This window comes from Peromyscus californicus, unplaced genomic scaffold (genome assembly GCF_007827085.1).
Source record: "Peromyscus californicus insignis strain IS unplaced genomic scaffold, ASM782708v3 Scaffold_10__1_contigs__length_136768540, whole genome shotgun sequence".
Taxonomy (NCBI): Eukaryota; Metazoa; Chordata; class Mammalia; order Rodentia; family Cricetidae; genus Peromyscus; species Peromyscus californicus.
In genome coordinates this window covers 89,971,287-89,995,782 of record NW_026294391.1, presented here as the reverse complement: position 1 = coordinate 89,995,782, position 24,496 = coordinate 89,971,287, and the positions used below count along the sequence as shown (strand labels likewise).

At 39.3% G+C, this 24,496-nt stretch overlaps 1 long non-coding RNA gene across 2 annotated transcripts; it reads left to right on the top strand.

Moving 5' to 3' along the window:
• Window positions 1–3,691: 3,691 nt before the first annotated feature.
• On the top strand, window positions 3,692–23,751 carry LOC128109603 (uncharacterized). Of its 2 annotated transcripts, XR_008217857.1 has the most exons (5): window positions 3,692–12,673; window positions 13,723–13,860; window positions 17,013–17,240; window positions 20,611–20,766; window positions 21,986–23,751. It is a non-coding gene; the product is annotated as an uncharacterized LOC128109603 (long non-coding RNA). The 2 variants fall into 2 exon arrangements; XR_008217851.1 differs by having other exon boundaries at window positions 3,692–13,860; window positions 21,986–23,747.
• Window positions 23,752–24,496: the final 745 nt, after the last annotated feature.

The window sequence follows — 24,496 nt, the reverse complement described above, 5'->3', positions numbered from 1 at the left end:
GATCTGAAAAGGCAAAAATCCCAAGTCCATTCAATGAGTAAAGCCACCCAAAAGCCTGTAGAAGTCCTGGAAGGCTCAGGAATTTGAGTAAAATTAGAATGGGAAAAAAGTAGAATTGAAAAGTTTTTTTTTTCTATTGAAAGCTTGTATGGGGAGGAATTATACTCTGAATCTCTTTCCTTCATCCTGGCAAGACATAGAAGATTCATTTTATGGAGAAACTGAACTAGGGAGACTTTGGACTGGAGAATACCACACACAGAGGAAGGCACCCTAGAAAACTGTTCAATTAAGGAACCAAGTCTTCAGTGTTGAGACCATAGTAACTGTTGTACTCCTCAGTTTCAAAAATGGAAGCAGCTTTATATATAGTTGTCAGCCAAGGGACTGGAGGGTTGTTCTCTAAAGAAAGCAAATAGCCCAGAGAAGAGAGGTACAGATAACGGAGGTTCTTACTTTCATAGTAGTGCAGGACCACAGATATGTTCACTGCAAGTTAGAACCATAGAAAGTGGTCTCAGGAATCAATGGAAAGCATTATAATTTTTCTATCTTGTTTTCAATTAAAACCTCTCACTGTCAGATATAAATGTATAGGTACATGAGATGATGAAATAGTAAGGCAGGTATTTATTTAGTTCATGGTAATTGAAAACATTAGAAGCTTTCAGAATTATGTTTTTTTTAAATTTAATTTAAACAGCTCTTTCCTTCTCGTAGCATAGTATAACTTACAATACAAAGCAAAGCTCCTTTCTATACCTTGGCATGGAAATTGGCACAGCACTTTCCAAGTCCAGATCATCTTCTAGCATTTCATCTTTTGTACTTTCAATCTTGGGAAATATCTGAGAGTTCCTTTAATATGATTTTTCCCAGCATCACTTCTACTGGGGGTATCTTCATTCTTTTTGTCACAACCATTTCCCTCATTCATGTTGATAAGTTCATCTTCAATAAATTTCTCTGTATGCTTTTTTTGAATCTTTCCTTTACGATGACTTGATGACCCTTTATCTTTTTTCATGTAAGTTATAGATGGGATCGCCTCTTTAAAAATAGTATTCAAAATTAAATAGTTGATGACTAGCCATAACCATCCACCTTAACTAATCCTTGAAATCTAGGTGCAAATTTTACAGCAGTAGCCTTACCTATGTGAGTAGCTTCACTATACAGAGCAGCATTAATCAAATCATGCAGACTTCTAAAATGATTAAAGAAGCCTTTACTGGAAATAACTTCACTGCTTTGGCCTGAACAGCAGCCAAAATGATTGGAATATTTTTATTATAGTCTTCAATTCAAACTAGAGGCAAACACTCCATTTCAACCACAAGAAGCTTTCTGTCTCCGGCACAATTTAAACTAAAAGATGCCTGTGCAAACTTATCTCATTTTTTGGTAGCATTCATTGAACTTTTCAAATTGATTCACACCACAGCTTCATGCAGGCCTCCTCTATCTTAGCTTTGCTGTTGCCATTTTCAAATTACATCCAATTTGACTTCAAGCATTTTTACTTTCTAACTCTTTGCATACTTTCATCTTTGTTAGCCAATTCCCTCTTTGGACTACCCATTTTTTTAAAAATTATGAGGATTTATCACTGGAAGACAAGTAAGAAACACTAAAACAGTACTTTGTGGTCTGAGAGTCAACTGAATTACAGAAGCACAGTAAACCACTCACCAACAGACTTTGAAAGAGGTGACATGGTTTTCGTGCACATCTGTCATTTATAATACATAGTGATTCATGGGGCTGATGAGCCAGCAGCAACATTTTCACTTAATGCAATTACTCTTAGTTAAAATACTGTGATAACTGAAATCTGAATAGTGTTGCTGGGAGACTGGTGGTAACTGAAATCTTTGCATAATGAAGATTGCTTCTGTTGATGATTGTCGTTCACCCAATGAAACATCTGGCTTTCTGCCCAATTGCCTGCACCAAAGCCTACCACTTAATAATCCTTAAAAGGTCTTCCATTAAAAATTTAAATAGAAACCTGGCATGGTGGAACATGCTCACAATACAAGCCTTTACGAGACAGAGGCAGAGACATAAGGATCATGAGTTCAAAGATATCTCAGGCGACATAGTGAGGCCTCATCTCAAAAATTAAAAGTGTAAATGAAAGCAAGCTCACTAGTAACTAGAAGAAAGCTTCAAACATGAAAGCAAGAAACCACACAGATACACACACACACACACACACACACACACACAAATACAAAGAAAAAATAGACTCCAAGGAAACAGATAATGCAGAGAACACAAAAGCATGAAAGCTAGATAATTGATATCCTTAGGGAGATAGCATGTTTTATCCAAGAAACATAAGTACGACTGTTTAAAAAGAAATAGAGGATAAGAGATAGCTATTAGAAATTAAAAATAGTATAAACTAATTAAAAAGCACCACTGGCAGTTTTGTAACAGACAGATTCTTCCCACAGAAACTAAAGCAAAGATAGTAATTGAAAATTGGAGAGAAAAGAAATAAAAAGAAAGAATCAATCCAGAAGGCCAAATTTAATCAATAAAAGTTATAAGAAGTGAGAAGAGAGAAAATGGGTAGTAGATTTAAAAATAAATAGTGTCAGGTTCCCAGAAATGAAGGACATGCGTATCTAGATTGTAACTTCCAGCAACTGCCCAGTTCTGTTAATGAAAAAGTCTCACCAATGGCAAATTATCAGGACAACTTAGAGCACTGTGGATGACAAAAAGATATTAAAAGCTTCCAAAAAGGAAAATCAGGTCACAGACATGGTTTAGGAAACCAAAGAGACAATTTTCAACAGGAATATTAGAAGTCAGAAAACAAGGAAATATAGTTCAAAAATTCTGAGGTAAAATGATTTTTATTTATATTTATTGGTTTTCTTGTTAGTTTTTTGACACAGGGTCCTGCTGTGTAGCTGAAGCCAGCTTTGAACTCGTGGTCTTCCTGCCCTACATCCCCAAGTGCTGGGATTGCAGGCACATACTATCACACCATAGATGGGAAAATTACTTTTAAGTGGGAAATTTGTATTTAGCAAATGTGTTAATAAAGATTTAGGAATAAATGTTTTCTGATATGTAAAGTCTAGTCCAAGAAACCCTCCCTCCTATGGATACTTTCTTAGGAAGCCCCGAGTGGAGGTGCTCAAAGAGACACAAATAGTTTGGATCCAGGAAATAGGCGATGTCTCATATGAAGAGATAATAGGAAGCAGTCACATTGACAGCTGTCCTGTGTTTCTAGTGGCTAATCACCTCAGAATGGAGAAAGAAGATGGAGGCCTGCATGACAGTTACCATCATCCAGACAATGCAATAAATAGGGTTCCTGATGTCTTTGGATAAAATAAACAGTAGTGGGAGCGGGCCATTTTTTTTTCCTGTATTGGGACTGAGCACATACTAGGCAAGAGCTCTACCACCAATCGACATCCCCAGCCCTACTTTAACTTTTTATTTTGGGACAAAGGCTCACTATATAGCTCAGACTGGCCTGTTACTTATGGTGATCCTGCTGTCCTAGACTTCCAAGCAGCTGGAACTATGACCCTGGGCCATCAGGCCTGGTAAAGAAAGGGACTTAAGAAATATTTGTTATATATATATGTGTGTGTGTGTGTGTGTGTGTGTGTGTGTGTGTGTGTGTGTGTGTGTGTTGGAAGTCAAGAAAAATGTTTTTACAAAGGATAGTTACTCTAGGGAGAATAAAAGGGTATAGAAGAAAGGAAACATAATAGCATACCATTTGGCTGGTAGTAAAAGATACTGACAGCCATCAAAATGTAGAGTGTGGAAGGGGGAGCTCAGGAGGCCTCAGCCCTACACAAAGAACTACAGGTAAGTTAGGAATGCTGAGAGTGGGAGAAACAGTCTTCCTCAGAAAAGAGCACACCAATTGGTTATGTAATTCCAAATGGTCAGTCCCCAAAATATACACACATTATAATTATGAGGACCAAACAGGTTGTACTTAGATATTTAGAAACACACACACAACAACAACAACAATTAATGAAAAAAGAGGCCATGATATTCATGGTAATATTTGGAGGGAGAAAAGAGAAGACAGAAATGATGTCATTATTTTATAATATCAAAAAATTATTTTTTTTACAAATGTGAAGTGTAATAGTGCTCTAACTATTGCAGCAATGAAGGTTAATAGGTGAGTCCATGTGTGTGAATGATGGCATTGCATTATTGACAATGTGACCACTGTTTTAATTCTCTATATTACAATTATTCATTTCTGTTGTATAAACCTTTCAGATTGCAAACACTTCAAGCCCTCTATTACTAAGAAAATTAAACCAAAATCAAAATAAAATGAACCAACGACCAAGCCAAATAAAGTACATCTCTCATGCTTAATAATACTTCAGCTCACCGTTCCATTTCTCGCCTCCTCCTTATCAAAATCTAATGTCTTGAAAGAAAAAAATGGTTTCTATTTACTCCCTGTATTTTCTCTGAAAAAAGCTATTTCCTCTGCAAAATAAGGTAGTTTGGCAAGGTTTCAGGGCACAAGACCTATATACATAAAATCAATTATCTTCCTATAAGATATCTATTTTCTAAAAGATTATCCAAAGACTCAATATAATCCCAATCAAATTCCAGTACAGAGTTTCATAAAAATGGTCAAGACTCAAATATCTATATTCTAACATAGATATAAAATATATCTTCATATATATGTATATATATATATATATATCCAAAGGACCTAGAATATGAAAATAATTTTGAAAAAAGAAAACAGTTTTAGAAACAGCAAAATTTGAGTAATAATACTGATGCTAAGGCTTACTATTAAACTAAACTAATCTAGACAGTGTGGTATTATGTATGAATAGACATATGAATTTAACATATACATTCAAATTATTTTTAACAAAAAACACCGTAGAGATTCAGCTGAATATCTTAACACACAAACTGAACCCATAGCGTTACTTCGCATTATATAAAAAATGGATCATACATCTAAGTGTAAAGCCTGAACTTACAAACTTCTATAAGAAACATCATGACTAGACAGATGGATCAGCAGTTAAGAGCACTTGCTGCTCTTGCAAAAGACCAGAGTTCAATTCCCAGCACCCACTCAATGAGTCACAGCCGTCCATAACTCTGGTTTCAGAGGAATGGACATTCTCTTTTGACCTCTGTGGGAACCAGGCACACCCATGGAGCACATATACACATTCAGGTCAAACACGTGTACATACAAAATAAATAAATCTACTTTTAAAATAAAAGAAACATAATAGGAGGGGCTGGAGAGACAGTACTTCAACTATAAATCTCTAGTGGGATCTAAACTAAGAGAAAAATAATTACAAATAAATCAACAAATGCTTAAACCATCCTCAATGTATCAGCAAAGATAGTTCTCATTTACCATCTGGCCCTGAAGTGTATTTTTTTATTTAGGTAATCTTGCAAAAATGTATAGCAGTCAGAGCAAAAGCACAATGAAAAATAACATCGAACATTTAGTGAAACTCGGGGTGCTTCAGTTGGTAGAGTGCTTACTCAGCTTTCAAGAAACTGAGTTCCATGCCCGCATGGAACAAAAGAAAAAAACCAGATGTGGTGGTACGTACCTATAAACCCAGCTCTTGGGAGGTAGAGGCAGGAAGAGCAGAAGTTCTAGACCTTTCTCTGCTACGTAGCAAGCTTGAGGACAGCCTGGGATGCATGAGACCCTGTCTCTAAAAAGCAATGACAACTGTATTTGTTACTTTTCTATTGTGATAAAACATGGTGACCAGCGCAACTCATGAAAAAAAAAATCATTTCATTGGGCTTACAATTTCCGAGGATTTAAGAGTCCATCATGGCAGGACAGCATGGCAGAAAGAAGTAGGCATGTTGGTTGGCACAATATCTGAGCGCTCCCATCGCAAAACTGCAAACAGAAAGCAAAGAGGCAGACTGGGAAAGGCCTAGTCTTTTGAAACTTCAAAGCCCACTCCCTCTAACAAGGCCACACCTCCTAATCCTCCCCAGACTGCCAACAACTGGAGATCAAGTCTCAATGCTGGAGACTTATGGAGGACATTTTATTCAAACCACCACCACCACCACCACCACCACATTTAAGAAGATGCTTGATATAACAATCCATTTGTATAATGTGAAGCTTGACATAAATCTTGAACAATACAGAATATGCTCTCATGGCCTTTTGTCAAAAAGTACTTCCTATTAAACAACTCATTCTTTTTAATGTGTAGCCTTTTGTATCCTTTGTTATTCTTTTTTGTCTTTTAAAATATATTGTTCAATTATTCCTGAGTCTGAAAAAAATCATCTACGATATCTCCATCTGAGATTTCACTGACGTAATCAGTTTTGTTCTCATTAGAGTCTTGAGTGCTGTTATCTTTGTTTCAGTATTCACATTCTGATTCAACTAATAATTGTAAAACATGCCCTTTTGTCAATTTCCTTCTTTTTGCCATTATAGGAAGAAAAATTAAAAGAAAATCTTTATTCTCGAATGATTTTATTAAAAGCTAAGAAGATGCTATAAAACAAAAACAAAACAGCATTGAAAAACATCTGATGCCTATGAGTAAAATGAAGAAAAACATTCAAGGCCTCTAAACAGACAATTCTAAAGCAATTTATGAAAGGGAATAAGAGAGACCCAAATAAATGGGCAGGTTATAAATATGTCAGTATTTTAAAGAAATCAGTTCCTGCTGATTTGATCTGTAGATTCAAGACAATGTCAAAAATGTTCACATGTGGACATTGACAAGCCAATTCTAAAATCTGTACGTGCTTTAGTTACTTCCCCCTTATTACAACGAAATAGACACCAAGGAGGAGCTACAGCAGGAGAGGCCTATTTTTAGCTCATGCTTAGAGGGCGTACCGTCCATAAAGGTGGGGAAAGCATGGCAACAGGTTCTGGGGAAATGTGGCAGCTGGTGACATCTATCACCAGCCAGCAATCAGAGAGAGGTGAAAGTTTCTGCTCTTCTTTTTATTCATTCTGGACACCAGCCCTTGGGATGAAGCCACCTTCATTCGGGGTGGGAATCTTCCCTCCTCCGTTAACCCTTTCTAAACCTCCCCCCACCCCAGAGACATGCCCAGAGGCATGTTTCCATGGTGATTCTAAATTGACTCAAATTGACAGTGAAGATTAGCCATCACACTGTAGAAATTAAGAAAATCAAGACTAGCTAAGGCAGTCTTGAAAAAGGTCAAAATAAGTCTTCATATCAGAGATCAAGCTTCGTGGATAGAATTAAGATAATGCCATATTGACACAGTATAGAACAGAATAAGGACTCTAAAACAAAACCCAAAATATGTCAGAGAAACTATTGTAGTTCAGTGGGGGAGGGGAGTCTTTTCAATAAATATAGTGCTTTTCAGAAAATCATCACTTGCTTATCCATTGAAGGGAGAGTGTATGTTAAGCTCTTCCTCATACTACATACAGAAAGGAATTCCAGATAATTTGCAAATACAAATGTGAAAGGTAAATCAAGAAATCTTCCAGGAAAAGGTTTAGTAGAGTATCTTTACAGAATATACACGTGGAAGGTGCTCTCAAAACTGGGAAAATCTGAGTTTAAAAACGTGATAATTGGCTGGGTGGTGGTGGTGCACGCCTTGAATCTCAGCACTTGGGAGGCAGAGGTGGATGGATCTCTGTGAGTTCAAGGCCAGCGTGGTCTACAAAGCAAGTTCCAGGACAGCCTGGGCTGTTACACAGAGAAACCCTGTCTCGAACCGCCCCCCACCCCAAAAAACCCAGCCAACCAAACACACACACAGACACACAAAAAAAGCATAATAACAATGAATTACAACTTACAGAATAAAAATAAGTAGACATGGGTCTATATTGCTGTAAACAAATAATTGAATTAAACCAGCATGAGGAAGATATCTCTTTCTTATAAAAGAATCCCAATTATTAAATACAGAAGCAATAACTGAAATACATAATCACCATAGGCAAACAACACAGTAATAATTATTGCAAGCAAGAAGCATTTGTGGACCAAAATGAGTGGGAGTTTAAGGAGAATCAGGGTATTAGAGTACTCTCAAAATATCTTCCCCAAATTCTCAATAATCACAAAAGTGAAAAACAGCAACTTCTTGGTGGTGAAACCTAGCAAACAACACATTTACCAATGATCTAGGTTACTTTCACCAATAATAAAGGATATTGGCATCATGTACCTTGATGTGATATGCTGGGAAAGGCACAATATTACATGTGGTGTCTTGCAAAAAATATAAATAATGGCAAGCTGATCATGAGAAAAGATAGAAGGGCTGGAGGAGTCAGTAGCTTGTACCTGGCGCTCAGAATCGAAATAAGGAGAGAGACACACATACACCCAAAGCAGGGAATAGTGGGAAATTTTCAAATGGACAAACTCCAATAGAACTAAAGAGCAGGAGCGACTGAATTTGAAATTACCATTGGGGGAAAAAACCCTGAAATGTCAAGCCCTTCTTCAGTACTTCCTCATAAGGGTATCAGAAGCAGCATGTCATATTAAGCTTGATATATGACAGATAACTGTGGAAATCTTTGTGCAGGAATACAAATTGATTCACTTATAGTTCATCTGAACTTTGAATCGACACACATTTTTCATTGATTTTTCTCCCTCATTTTAACCATCCCATTTCCACCTACTTCTAGTACCACCCACATACTAAGCATGATTGACTCATGCATGTGAATTAAACTATCATTGTACACAGTTTTGCTTTGTCTTTTTCAATGGCATTCCTCTCAATTTGAACATTTCAACTTGATCATTTCGAACAGCTTTGGTATTTTCTTGTCACTTTGAAATATCATGTACACCTTCACTATAAACAGTTGCTGAGATTATCCTGTGAACTCGTGGCTATTAGCACAGTCTATCACACTTTGAACTTCATATGTAGAGATGTAGAGAGCACACACTGGTCCAGTGCCTGAGGTTCAGTAAATAATACTGACAGAAAATATTAAAGGATTCAGTCCCGTGTTTAATTGTACTTCAAGTACATGAAATATTTTTCTAATAAAGTCCTGGGGAGCTGTTTTCTAGCTGTATCAAAGAGAATGCAGGGTAGACAATGGCTTAAATAGCAGTACATTTATTTTAGTTAGAAGCAGGCAAGAAGTCAGAGATATGGGCTTTGTGGTAAGGGAACTGAAGGCTTGGAGATCCATAGCATAAAGGAGTGGTGTAATTGGAAAGTATTTCAGGTAAGTGGTTAAAAACAAAAATGTGTCTGCTCTTGCTTACTGCTAATGTCACTACAAACAAATCACCTAACTTTCATCATTCTTTCTCCTCATTCCCAAAATGACATGATAAGCTTAAATTTTAGTTTTTTTTAAACTATGTTAGCTACATCAAATGAATTCTTTCTTGAAAGAAATTCTCTTGCAAGATGCATGGTCAATTATGCTTTGCAATGTAACACAATAGTATTCAAGGTTATAACAGCTGCCATGTGAATCTTGCCTTTTCCATTTGCTGTTTATTTTTTGACTGAAATGCATTGTCACATTTTTTTCTCTGTAAAATAAAAGTTTGAGCCAAGCAAGATGGTACGTGCCTATAATCCCAACACTCCGGTGACCGAGGCAGGAGGACTACAAGTTCAAGGCTAGCTTGGGTTACACAAGCTTTGTCTCAAAAATTAAATAAATAAAAGAATGCTTGTTATAGATCGTTATGCCTTATGAATACAGATGTAAACATCCTCAACAAAATACTTACAAATGAAGCATTTTAAAGGATTGTGTACCATGACTAAGTGGATTTTATCCTAGGAATGCAAAAGCTGTTCAATACAAGGAAATCAATCAATATAAAACATCACATTAATAAAAGGAAGGCTTTTTTTAAAAATCACAGTTACACAAGGAGACATTTGCAAGATAGCAAAATGACAACTTACAGGGAGAGGGAAAGTATTTACAAGTTATCTATCCAGTAAGGCTAGAGTGGTCAGAAGATGTACAGAACCGCCTAATGTAAAGAGACGGGCCATTTAAAGATGGATGGAATATTTAAAGAGACAGTTCCCCAAAGAATATCTGTAAATGGGCAATAAGCTCACAGATTGATACCCAACCTCTTCTAGTAGTTAGGAAATTCAAAACCACAGTGAGGTTTCCACACCTGTTATGTTGTCTATTATAAACAAAAATAAAACACAAACAAAATATAACAAAGTTTGGGGAGGGTATGGAGAAATTGGCTTAACGTACAGAACATTTTATATCTCAGTAGTGAGAATATGAAGCGATGCAGTCATTGTGTAAAACAGTGTGACAGTTCCTCAAAAATTGAATATAGTATGATTATATGACTGAATAATTTCACTACTAGTTACATAGTCAAAATAATTGAAAACAGGGACTCAAATGAATACATGGAATTCTCATTTTCATAGCAATACTATTTATAACATCCAAGAGGCCCAAATGTATGTCAATGAATGGTTAGCTAAACAAATTGCTGTGTATTCATACAATGGAATATTATTCAGCCATAAAATAGAATGAAGCAGTGATGCATACTACAATGTGTAGACAAATCTCAAAAATCATGGAAAGACTCCAGATACAAAAAGTTCTGTGCTATGTGATGAACTTACATGAAATATCAAATAAGTAACGCCATGGTGGTTGTCAGGAATATAGGAGGGAGAGAAATAAGTAGGGAGCATCGACTTAATGGTTAAAGTGTTTTCTTTTGGGGTGATGAAAATGTTTTGAAACTAGAGAGATGGAGCACACAACATTGTGAATATGCTAAATGTCACTGAATAGATTATTTTTATTTTTATTTTGTTGGTGTTTTTGGTATAGTGTCTCACTACGTAGCTTTGTCTGCCCTGGAACTCCCTATGTAGATTATGCTGGCCTCAAACTCAGAAAGATCTGCCTGCCTCTGCCTCTGCCTCCCAAGTGCTGGGATTAAAGGTGTGTGCCATTATGCCTGGCTGAGATTACTTTAACATGGTTAATTATGCAACTGAAAGCAAGTGGTGTGCCTGTGGTTCCAGCACTTGAGAGGCTGAGCCAGGAGGATTGTTTGAATCCTGGAGTTCAGGTCCAGACTGAGCATCAGAGAGAAGCTACCTCAATAAAATAAGAATAAGTTAAATGGTTAGCTTTTACATCAAATTAAGAATATTGTGCGCAGCAAATGGAACACTCATCAGAATAAAAAGGCAACATAGAGAGTGGAAGAAACTTTTGGTATTATCTGACAGTGATTTACTATTCAGACTATATAAGGCTTCAAGAAATGAAACTGGTACTGCCATATGAACCACCAGCACCCTTTCTGGGTGCATATTCAGGGAAACAGAAACAGTGTAATGAAAAGACATCCAAATTGCTATGCTTATTGAAACACTGTTCACAATCTGCAAAATCTGGAATCGACTTAAATGTCCAACAATGAATAAAAAGGGAAAGAGCTGCGTGGTGGTGGTGCATGCCTTTATTTCTAGCCCTCAAGAGGCAGAGGTAGGCTGATCTCTTCTGAGTTCAAAGCCAGCGTGGTCTACAGAGCGAGTTCCAAGACAGTAAAGGCTGTTCCACAGAGAAACGCTGTCTTGAAAAACAAAAAAAAATTTTTTTCTATATGGGCACATGATGAAATACTGTCTACTCATGGAAAAAAAGGAAATCATATCATTTGTGTCAAAATGAATGGAAGTGGATTTGATGATGCTAAATGAAATAAGCCAATCACATAAAGACAAATACCACATGATGTCACTCATATGGATTCTGAAAAAATTGAAGTCACAGAAGTTTGCAAGTAGGGTAGTAGTTAGCAGAGGTTGGAGAATAGGGGTGGGGAGAGTTAAGGACAAGGTACTCAGGTACAGGAGCATAAGAGAATATTCTTGCATCTTACTACACAATAGTAATTATACTTATTACACACAAGTAAGCCTTATTTGAGATGACAGATACATTTAACCTGATTATATAGTGTACACAGGGATTGAAGTGTCACATGGTATTCAATTAATACACATAACTCTTTTTGTATTAGTTAAAAGCACAATAAAGTGAAAAGAACTTGGATCCCTCAAAAATGCTTTCATAGTCAAAAGAACTTGACTATTTCTTCCTGATGCTATCAATAATAAATCCAAATACTACAGAGAAATATAAAGAGGAAAGTAAAATAATCATCCATGGGAGATACGGGAACCAGAGAGAGCAAGGACGGTTTAGAGGGAGGAGAAGGAATGCGGAAATGATGTAATTATATTATAATCTGAAAAAGAAAGGAAATCATTTTTAAAAGGTTAAGGGAAGCAAGGAGGTCCCTTCTTCACAACTTGGTACACCAGGCTACCTTCCAGGGATTCTCTGTCTCTGTCTCTCATCTCACCACAGGAGCACCGGGATGACAGATGCATGCACTGTCGTGTCCTGCTTTGTATGGGTTCTAGGGAACTAAACTTAAATCTTCATCCTTGGGCGGCAAGTGCTTTACAGCAAGCTACCTCTCCAGCTCTCCACTCTATTCCTTGAGACCAGATTGCGTGTGAACCTGGAGATCAGCGATTTGCCTAAACGTGCTTGCAAGCAAGCCCTGAGGAGCCTTCTGCTTCTGCTTTCTCGGTACTGGCACCGCAGGTATGTGCTACTGGGCTTAACTTTTACATGGGTTCGGGGGATTGAACTCAGGCCCACATACCTGATGGCCAAGGACTCTACTGTTTCAGCCATCTCTCCAGCCACAGCACATTATATGTAAGGATGAAAATGATGTTCTCAAGATGGAGTGCAACCCTTGCGAGTGCTTGTCTAGCACGATTGAGCCCTGAGTTCAGTCCCCATTACTGAAAAGAAAATGGTAAATGATAAAATGCCCTCAAATTGGTAGGGGTAGATGCACAACTCTGAATATATTACTATCAAAAGCTATTTTCTGTATACTTATAAGAGGTAAGTCACTGCTATATAGATTTTTAAACTTCAAGTAATTTCATTTTTATTTAAAAAGTTTTTTCATACAATATATTTGACCATATTCTTCCCCTCAGCTCCTTCCAGATCATCCCTACCTCCCTGCTCACCCAATTCCATGTTCTCTCTCTCTCTCAAACCAACAAACAAACAAAATGAAAATCAATGAGACAAAAATGCCAAAACAAACAAAAAGTCCGCACACACACACACACACACACACTCACAAAACCCCAAAGCATCAGGTGTAGCAGGAATCTTAGAAGGTCTCGCCAACTTCTCAGCTGATCCTGTATCCTCAGCCTGGAAACCTCTGTGTCCTCATCCGAATGGATCTCAGCTGAACTGCTGCTCAAAAGCCTGAAAGCTTAACCAGGCTCTAGTTCCTGGTCCTCATGCCTTATATACCTTTCTGCTTTCTGCCATCACTTCCTGGGATTAAAGGCGTGAGTCACCATGCCTGGCTGTTTCCAGTGTGGCTTTGAACTCACAGAGATCCAGATGGATCTCTGCCTCCAGAATGCTGGGATTAAAGGTGTGTGTGCCACCATTTTCTGGCCTCTATGTCTATCTAGTGGCTGTTCTGTCCTCTGTGCCCAGAGAAGTTTATTAGGATGCACAGGTCTGGTTTGTGTTGGCCCACTCCTGCGCTGGACTGTAGTTGATATGCTCAGTGTCACTGCACTGGAGAAAACTGATTTTCCCTTTCCCGGCAGACATCAATTGCAAATAGCTTCCTGCTTAGAAGTGCAACTTTGTGACCACCTCCCCTTTTCAGGGCTGGAATTTTTCTGGTTTGAACTCATGGAGACTGACAGTTATACATCTTTTTAATAAATACATGAAAAATAAACGTAAGTATGTTGATACCCACTCTTTTATAGAACATTTGTTTACTTTTTTGTTGGTTGGTGGTTTTTGGGGAGTGGGTTGGGGGAGAGGGCAGGCTTATTCTGTAGCCCATCCTAGTCAAGGACAGCCTCCTGCCTCAGCCTCTTGAAGACTGGGATTATAGGTATGAGCAATCATACTCTGATTCCAGTTTTGGAACATATGCACGTATTAATTTTTTTTTTCGAGACAGGGTTTCTCTGTGTAGTTTTGGTGCCTGTCCTGGATCTCGCTCTGTAGACCAGGCTGGGTTTGAATTCACAGAGATCCGCCTGCCTCTGCCTCCCGAGTGCTGGGATTAAAGGTATGTGCCACCACCACCCAGCCAAGAAATGGTTTTAAACATGGGTTCTGGAAATAGATGTTTCTGTCTGGCACCTAACTGCTAGTTTATTTTGTAGCAAACATTTAAGGAAAGTGGCTGTAAATAGGCTCATGGATTATTATTGGATGTTGGAAAATATTTGTAGATTTGCACAGAGGGTTAGCTTTTTAATAAGTCTCTCGTTTTAATGCTTAAATCTACAGAATTGTAAGTAGAAACATTTTGTGAATATTTAGAATTTTAATAAATTATTCTGAGATTCATGAGGTTAATTTTGTTGGATCAGATCACAGGCTAGTTTTTTTGTTTTTTAAATATGTTTTGGAGTCTGGGTGTGGTGGTGTGTTAGTTGTAATCCCAACACCAAGGATGCTGAGCATGAGTTTCAATCCCATCTGGGATAAGCCATAAAATCCTGTCTCAAGCAAGCTAACAAAGAAAAAAGATGAATATACTTTCCTTTTGTTATAAAATTATATTTTTAAAAGGTGGCTCCAAACCTGTAATTTCAGTATTTGGGAGACAAAGGCAGAAGGATCACCATGAATTTGAAGCTAGTCTGATTTATGTAATGATGTTTAGGCTGGCCGGGGCTACAGAGTGAGACCCTGTCTCAAAACAAACAAGTAAAAAAAAAAGTTTGAATGTTTTGTAGAAAATGATTTGCCTGAAGCACATTAAAGGCCATTGGAGTATTTTTAAAAGAGAAATCCACAAAAACGTAATGGTGCCAAACTGAAAACTACCCTAATGTCCTTCAATAGGAGAATGGATAAATTAACACAATGGGTAAATATACTGCAGTGAGACAGAATGCACAGCTACTACACACAATTATATGGGTCTCATAAGCAATGCTGCAGTGATAAAAGCCACACATAAAAGAGCTCACACTGGATGGCTCTATTAGAGTTCAAAATAAGGAAAATGACTCTATGGTATTAGAAGATAGGATAATGTTTAGCGTTGTTGGAGCTAGTTACTGGAATGGGTCACAAGGGGCATTATGAGGTATTATCTTTTTTTTCATCTGGATGCTTTTTACATGAGTGTGTTAAGACTGTGGAACTCCATCAAGATGTACACCTGTTTTTTACTTCTCTGTGTGCATGCTGTACTTCAATTAAAATTTACCCAAACAAGCAATCAAGCAAGTAAACAAACAAATCCCTTAAACTCACATAGCCTTCCAGCTTGCTCTCCAGAACCTCTTTCCTCCTCAATCACACACAACCAACTTCTTGAACCTTCTCTACGTGCTGCTTCTATTTCCCCACATTGCTCTCTTCCCCCAGCTCACTCCAATGAGACTTTCTCTCCAAAACAGCTCTCATAGTGATCACCAATGATCTCTCATGTTAAACCCAAAGGCAAAAAGATCCTATCTTTAATTTGCTTGATTTTCCAGCAATCTTGATACCGTTAGCCACTTCCTTGTTGTTAGAAACATTCTCTTCATATGGCTTTTGTAGCACAACACTAACAGGATAGTCTTCCTACTTCTAAGGGACTCCATCTCTGGCTAGTCATCCTCCTCGCTCTGTCTGTTAAATGGTGATCATCCCGTAAACTCTCAGCTTTAGATTTTCACTTCTCATTGTATGCTCCCTCCTTCAGTGATCCCATTCATTCCTATAGCTTTCAGCACAATTTATATTCAACTCCCAGTTAGCAGAAACAGCCTCGATTTCTCTAAGTTCCACACTCAGATATCTAATTACCTAACACACATCTCCATTTGAATATTTTACAGCCATTGCAAAGCTCATTCGTTCAAGACGAAATCTTAGTTTCTTTCTGCTCCAAGTGTATTCCTTATCTGTCCTAAGAAGTTCCGCCAGCATCCCTTTATTTGCTCAAAATTGGGGACATTTAAAAAGTTACGTCTTCTTTCTCTGTGAGTCTTTCTGTCTGTCTGTCTCTGTGTGTGTGTGTGTGTGTGTGTGTGTGTGTGTGTGTGTGTGTGTGTGTGTGTGTGCCATGGCTAGCATGTGAAGGTCAGAGGACAACTTTGGGGAGTCAGTTTTTCTCCTTCCACCATACAAGTCCTGGGGATTGAATTAAAGTAGTCAGGATTGACAGTGGGTGTCTATTCACTGAACCATCTCACTGGTCCTGGTGACTTTTTTTTTTTCTTGTTTTTCGAGACAGGGTTTCTCTGTGTAGCTTTGCGCCGTTCATGGATCTCGCTCTGGAGACCAGGCTGGCCTCGAACTCACAAAGATCCGCCTGCCTCTGCCTCCCGAGTGCTGGGATTAAAGGCGTGCGCCACCACCGCCCGGCTTCGTGTGCCACCACCGCCTGGCGACTTTTTTTTTTTTTTTAACAGTCCCCAATTTCTCACATCCAAACTCTGGGAATGCTAAACTTACTTCACCCTTGGCAATTTGAGCCATGGAAGCATATGGGAAGGTAGGGTGAAAGAATTTACAGCAACCTGTTCTGAAGCTTCTCTGGGTTCAACAAGGTAAGAAGTGACTACGGTGACTATTACAATGCACCACTTAGACCCTCCCAGCTGCTGGAAGTGGTGGCTGCTGATGGCTCTCAGTTATGTCTCTCTTTGAACATTGCTCTTAACCACAGGGGACTCTGTCCGACATTGCCACTTCTCTGGAAAGATAGACATAGTGAGTGCATCTACCCAATGAAAGTACAAAGGCTCAAACCTCAGCTTTCGACAACTCAACAGAGAAGTCAGCACGGCTCCAGAGCTCCCATAAGAACACTTGGGGCTTTCCACTTCTACTCCTCCCTTGCCCTAGCCCTACTTTTCTCACTTCCTCGCAGGTCCTCTCAATACCAATTGAACAACTCCAATAATCATCTGCACGCAAATCTTTGTATCAGAGTCTATTTCCAGGAAAACTCAGATGACTTTTCAAGAACATCTTCCTAAATGAGCAAGGAAGAGGCAGCTCCATTGAACACGAAGGGACGTATATTACTAGAAGAGTAAGGGAGAAGAAGGCAGAGCAACTGTTGACAAGGAAGAAGGGAAGACGCCTAGAGCTCAAGGTTAGTATTGGAAAGACTGGACCTTTTCAACTGTTTGAAAATTTCATAATGCACACAATAGGTTTTGCTCAAGCCCACTGCCCATTCCTTATCTCACAATTCTCCCCTTATTCACTACTCCCTCCCCATTTCATGTGTTTTCTTCTTCTTTAACTCACTGAGTCTACTTGGTGCTGCCAGTATGCCTGGGACCCTCTATCACAGCAAAGGTAGGCTCTCAGGGCCTTCATCCTTAAAGAAAACTGTCTTTTCTTCATCCAGCAGTTGACAATAGTTCTATAGATAGGGGTGTGCATTCATGACCTCTTCACTCCTTCATGCTAGGAATTTGTGTGACTTGATCTTAGGCAGGCCTTGTGTACACTCTTATAATCACCGTGAGTTCATATGCACAACTGCTCTGTTGTGTCTGGAAGACACTACTTTGTTGTAATCATCTACACCTCTGGCTCTTAAATCTTTCCAGCTCCCTCTTCCATGATGATCTTAGAGCCTTTGGAGAAGGGAGTATGGTATTCATGTCCCATTTAGAGCTGAAAACTTCACAGTCTTTTACTCTTTGTGCATGATCAGTGTGGGTCTCTGAGTTAACTGATGACTATTGCAAAAAGAAGCCTTTTCTAAATAGGGAATGCTATACTTTTAAGACTGGAGCTAAGAGAGATTTCATCTCTGCTTGTGAGAATGGTATTCTTAGGGTGTTGATGAGCTAGACCCATTTTTATGCATCCTGTCTAAGTTCTCCCTTGTTTCTTTGCCTGTTGCTGTGATAAAATATTCTAACATGAGTAACTTAAAGAAAAGGGGGTTTATTCTAGCTTACAGTTCAAAGGTACAGTCCAGCGTGGTGGAGACATCAAGGCAGCAGGAACTTGAAGCAGCTGGTCACATCACATCGCAGTCAGAAAGCAGAGAAGGCTTCATGTGTGCTGGTGCCTAGCTCCTGTTGCCTATCTTAAGGGTTGGAAGGGCAGCTCAATGGTTAAGATCACCTGCTGCTTTTGCAGAGGGCCCGGATTAAGTTTCAAGCACCCATATGGCATCTTACAAACATCTGTAACTCCACTTCTAGGGGGGATCAGATGTCCTCTGCTGATCTCTGCAGGCACCAGGCATGTACATGCATACAGGTAATACACTCATATACTTTCTCCATTTGATGGCATCTGGGATCTCCTGTCTAGGAAACGGTCCTATCCACAATTAAGATGGGTCTTCCTACACACCACATCAATTAATGTAATCAAGATAACCCCACAAGGCATGTGCAGAGACTCCTCTCCTGGATGATTCTAGACTCTGTTGACAGTGATTACTAACAATCATACCCTCCATTCATTTTCCTTATGAAAATAAACTATTGGCTTGAGAAGCCTTAGAAATAGCACTTTGCTCATAGATATACTGTGACAAAGAATGGTAGTAAAGGCCCCTTTACAATCTATGCACACCTATTTCCAATAAATGTACATGTCCGTGAGCATGCGGTACTGTTTACCACAGTCAAATATATGAAAAATTTATTTATACATCTGAGTGTACCTGTAGTCTTGAAAAATCACCGATATGGAACAAAATCTCTTCAAACTCAAAGAACTAAGGATGTTCATAAATAGCTTATGTACAATATTTCATAGTTTACCTGTTATATCTAGATCTTGGGTTCATTTTGAGTTAGTTTCTATGTATGCTGTAGGTAAAGGGTTCAAATTAATTCTTGTGTGTTTATGTGAGTATGTATAGTGCATGCATGTGCGGTTGCATGTGACTGTGTGTTGCAGAGGCCAGAGGATTTCAACTCTCCTGCTCAATCACCTTTTACCTTGTTTCCCTGAGACAGGATATTTCACTGAGCCAGGACCTAGGTGGGAAGCTGGTGAGCTGTGTGATCCTGCTCTCTCTGTTCCACCCATAGTCATAGGATTACAGGCACACAGATGTGTGCTCATCTTTTTGCTGGGGATTTGAACTCATGTTCTATATGCTTGCACAGTTAGTGCTCTTATTCACTGAACCATCTCCCTGGACCTTCAAATTCATTCTTTTGTATGTAGATATTCAGCCTTTTCAGCATCATTTGTGGAAAAGATAATTCTTGAGCCATTCAAATCTTTCAGTACTCTTGTCAAAAATCCATTGACCATAAATGTCAGGGTTTGGATTCATTTCTTTCATTGAAAATTGTTTGTTTTGTATTTTTCTTAACACAAAAGTAATATTGCAGAAAAATACATGTAAGTCCAAACAAAGATCACATGTTGTTCCATCAGACTCAAGGTCGTACATTTCCACTACTGTCAACACTAAAAAAATAAAAAATCCTTCCACACTATTTTCTGAAGTGTAAATGTCATTCTATAGCATTGATCTGTATCTTGTTTTATAAAAAGCTTCACAATGTTCTGAATGTAGTTCCATCCAATAAACATAGATGCAATTAAATCATTGCTTTTATTGACTTTACTATGATTTAAATGATTAAGTATGGATATGACTTAATCATTTTTATCCCATTCCCTACTGTTAGACACAGTGACATAGGACATGGACATCCTTATAAATGTATCTTTAAATACCTGTCCAATAGTTGAGAGGTAGCAAGCTGCCAGCACAATGATTGGCTTTTGCTATCAGATGTGTTTTATTACATATGTATATATAAGTATACATAATCTGTAAGCTTCATTTGTTTACATTCCCAGGAATAGGATTGCTGGGTCTCCTGCCATTTAGTTCTGACTCGGCAAGGTTCTGCTTGACCTGGAATGATGTTTGGAATCTCTCCCTGGACCGGTGCCATAAGTAGGAGGAAGACAGAGAGAGTAGTGTGAGGCGAGCTTTAGAACTGTTCTCTGAGGTTACTGATGACCCGACTCCCACAGGCCTCTTTGGGGATGCAGTACATAAAACTGGAAGGACTAATGGATTAAGCATCCAGAGATCTGGATCTGCTTCTGAGTGTATTATAATATTGCTCTGTGACTTTGAGCCAGTTATTTAATCCCTCCGTTGCTAGCTGGTGAATCCCTCTAAATTTCATTTCCTTACACTGTTTTTCTGAGAAGCAAATGCAGTGTTGTGTGGAACGTGTTTGGAAAACCAGAATCCTATATGATTTTATGACAGTTCTATTCATCTTAATTTCTCAGATTGTTTTCCATAGGGTAAAATAGATCTAATCTTATGGCTGTAAGCTACTGTCTGCTCATAGAACCTTGCTTTTAGAAGTTCTGATTTCCAAGGGTAGACATGATTCTGGGCTGCAAGGATCTAATTCAGTGTGCTTGTGTTCTACAATCATTTATGGATGATTGCACATGCCAGACACTTTGGATACAAAGATGAGTGTGATTAGTCCTTGTCTTTGCAGTGCTTTGTAGTCCACTAGAAAGAGACAATCATGGACTGAAATCATCAGGGAGAAGAGATACAAAAGAAGAGAGAGCCAAGACTGCAATAAGAGAAGCAATCAAGGCCTCAAGGCACAGGGTCTATAGAGGCGGGCTTGAGAAGGAGAAAGGACCAGGTGTGTGTATATGTGTGCATGCACGTGGGTGCCTGGTAGTCTCTGCCAGTGCAGTAAATCTGGGGCTAGACTTTATCTTAGAATCTGTGCTCATTTCTATGCATTTACATTTCTTTTTTTAGTTTTGTGTTTCTCTTCATTTTCTAGTCGAGTTCTTTTTGAAAAATGCTAATCTGGTGTTAGCTGTACTAACAGGAAAAGAGATTTGTCTACACTCATGCCAAGAGATTTGGAGAACCCAGAGTGTTCTCGAAGCCAGTAGTGCTGGTAAAAGTAAAGAGCCTATTTGGAAACCAGGGAAGAGCTTGGAGATGCTCCTTCCTCCCTGCTGCCTGCATCATCTGGCATCCTTCTTGGATCATTTCCAAACGCATCACCTTGCAACCATTTGTCTGCTGCCACTGTGGCAGCAGCAAGCACAGACTTCAGAAAAGGCCAACTAAACATCTTCCTGCCCTTTTCTCTAGACTGCCTCTTTCCCCCAGTTTGGACATCTAAGCATTTCTATTCCACATAAAAGCCAAATGCAATGATTATTGAAACCAGAGGAAATAAGGGATAGTGTTCTACTCTTAATGCTTATTAAATTTGGACTTAATCTTCTTCATCACAATTAAGCCTTTAAACCAGCCAATATACTTAAACGAGGTGAAATGAAAAGACTTACTGTAAGAGATGACAGGAGGCTCTCTGGGAAATTAAAATCTCCAGAGATTCCCAAAGTGAGAGTTACTGAGCCAAGAAAGAGAAATAAAGAAAATGACTTTTAACGCTTAATAAACAGGATGCCAATTAGGCCTTTGACTAAAAAGCTAGATGATGTCAGTATCACCAATGGGGGATGGGTTAATAGAGCCAGGGAGTTAATAAACACTGTGTGGTTTCCAGATCTTCTTCTTTCTCCTCTTTCTTTTTGGGTGGGGTGGGGTGGGGTGGGGAGGAGGGGCTACCTTTTTGAGACAAAGTCTCTTTATGAAGTTCAGGCTACCCTGGAACTCCTTGTGTAGACCAGGCTGGCCTCTACTTTGCAGCAATCATTCTGCCCCTGCCTCCAGATCCATCTTTGAGTCACTTTCTTTTAAACTGGCTCAGTGTACCTACCTTTCTTTTCTCGGTTTATCCTTCTGTGACATGGGAAGAAATCCATGATGCTGCGGAAATACCTACTTGCTTATGTGAAGATTTTAAAAGGGTCTTTCCTTATTTTCCATGTCACCAGTGCTGCTTTAGGGATAGAGCTTAAGTGAATGCTCCATGGAGCCACCACAGACTGAAACTACACCATTTATGGAGGATGGAGCTAAAGCCACCCAACAACTTCAGTGCAGACTTGGGAGGAGGAAATGACCACCACGTTTCCATGAGCGTATGATTTTCTGTTACCTTTTTGGACACAGAGCCTTTTCCCAGAAGCCCTTTCTTCTCAACACTTTCTCCTAGGACAGAAAAGCAGCAGCCCTAAGTCGTGGGAAGGACACCTCCCAAGTCGGGAGGGTTTCCAGGTCCCAGTTTCTACCAGCTAGAAGTTTGATTTACCGGCACCATCTGTGGGAAGACAAATGGCCCCTTCTGGCTGTGCTGGCCAGATGCAGAGAAGGAAGGAAAGAAGGGAAAAAATGGAGGAAGGCAGATTAGTAAATCAATAAATATTCAAGTGACATATAACGAATGAACAAATAGAAGTCCTCATAGGAAGGTGGTGGATGTCCTGAGATGGTGATGTTGAATTGAAAGAGGTGACACTTTTTTAGCCCAAGGATAATCTCTTAAATTCTGGCTACAAACAATACAGTATAACTCTTATGGTTGCCATGACAACGTGAATCCCTCTCCTCTGATGTCAGCTGGCTCTCCCTCCTCCTTTGGAATCCGGAATGCCAGTTTTCTTTCTGCTGTAAATGTTGTGCCTGGTTTCAAGGACCCGGTGATGGGCTCGCCTAATAACTCTGTCTCTCAGGACTGTTTGTTCCAGAACCCTAAGGTCACATTTTTTATGGAAAAAAAGGGAGCCTGACATGTGGAGGACTAGACCAGGGCAGACAGATTGTTCCAGTTAGGCACGTCACCCATTTCAACTGATGTCAGGGCCAGCCTCTGACCAGTCTAAGGTGTACACACCTCTCCTCCCTCCACCTTACCCCGGGGCCACACTTGCCTTTAGGTGTGGGATTAGGACTTATGTTAGGGAGTATGTTGAGGACTATGGTACAGTTTGAAGTCCTTCTGCTGAAAGTCTCTCCCCCAGTTGGCTTGCCTGAAGCTCCTATTATTAGGATCATTTTCATAGATGAAAGCCTTGAAAAACAGCTGCCAAGTGAAAATGCTCCCTCCCTATGCAGGGTGTTAACAACCAGCTTGTAATACTCAAGAATGAATTATGAAGAGGTTACAGGGCTCTGGAGGGTCCAGGACACAGGTAGGTCAGTTTGGACGCAGGGTAACACCAGGGATTCTGTATCCACTATCTTCACAGTTCTCGCAAGCCTATCCTCCTTTTTTCCTAGTTCAGTCAGCTTGAAAGACATTCTTTATTATTATTATTATTGTTGTTGTTGTTGTTATTGTTATTTAACCACACACATTTATAAGGTGCAATTTAGATACTGCATAATGATCAAGTCAGAGTTGCTAACAGCTGTACCTCTTTAATCACATTTTTATTTTTATTAGCATGGTAATTGTACATGTTTATGGAGTGCAGTGTGATATTTCAATACATATATGCGACATGTACTGATCAAGTCATGGTAATCAACATTTCCCATCTCGCTATCACTATTTTGTGTATGGAGCCTTTGAGTACCTCTCTCCTTGTTATTCATAAAACACACAATAGGTTATTGTGAACTGTAATCCTCTTGCTGTGCTATAGAACATGAGACCTTATTTCATCTATCTAACTGTGTTTGGGTACCTGTTATTAAACCTTTTTCTAGTCCAGCCTCTCGTGCCCTTCCCAACCTCTGGCAATCACTCTTTTATGCTAGAGGGCATTCTTCATACTTCCTCACACTGTTCAAGTCCAACTAATCATTAAGAATGCAGGCATGAGTAAAAAAAACAATGACATAATGAAATTTGCAGGCAAATGGATGGAACTAGAAAATGTCATCCTGAGTGAGGTAACCCAGACTCAGAAGGACAAACAAGGTATGTACTCACTCATAAATGGATACTAGATGTAAAGCAAAGGGTAACCAGACTGCAACCCACAGCTCCAGAGAAGCTAGCTAACAAGGAGGACCCTAAAGGGACGCATGGATCGCCCTGTGAAGGAGAAATAGATGAGATCTCCATGAGCAAACATGGGGGTAAGGGGGGCAGTAGAGGGTTGGGGATGGGGAATGAGAACATGAGGGAATGGGAGGTTCGAGCTGGAATAGGGACAAAGTGGGAGAGCAAGGAAAGAGATACCATGATAAATGAAGACATCATGGGAATAGGCAGAAACAGGGTGCTAGGGAAGTTCCCAGGAATCCACAAGGATGACCTCACCTTAGACTACTAGCAGTAGTGGAGAGGGTGCCTGAACTGGCCTACTCCAGTAATCAGATTAGTGAATACCCTAACTGTCATCATAGAACCTTCATCTAGCAACTGATGGAAGCAGATGCAGAGATTCACAACCAGCTGCCAGGTTGAGCTCCAGGAGTCCAATCGATGAGAGAGAGGAGGGATTCTATGAGCAAGGGACATCAAGATCGTGATGGGAAAATGTATAGTGACGGCC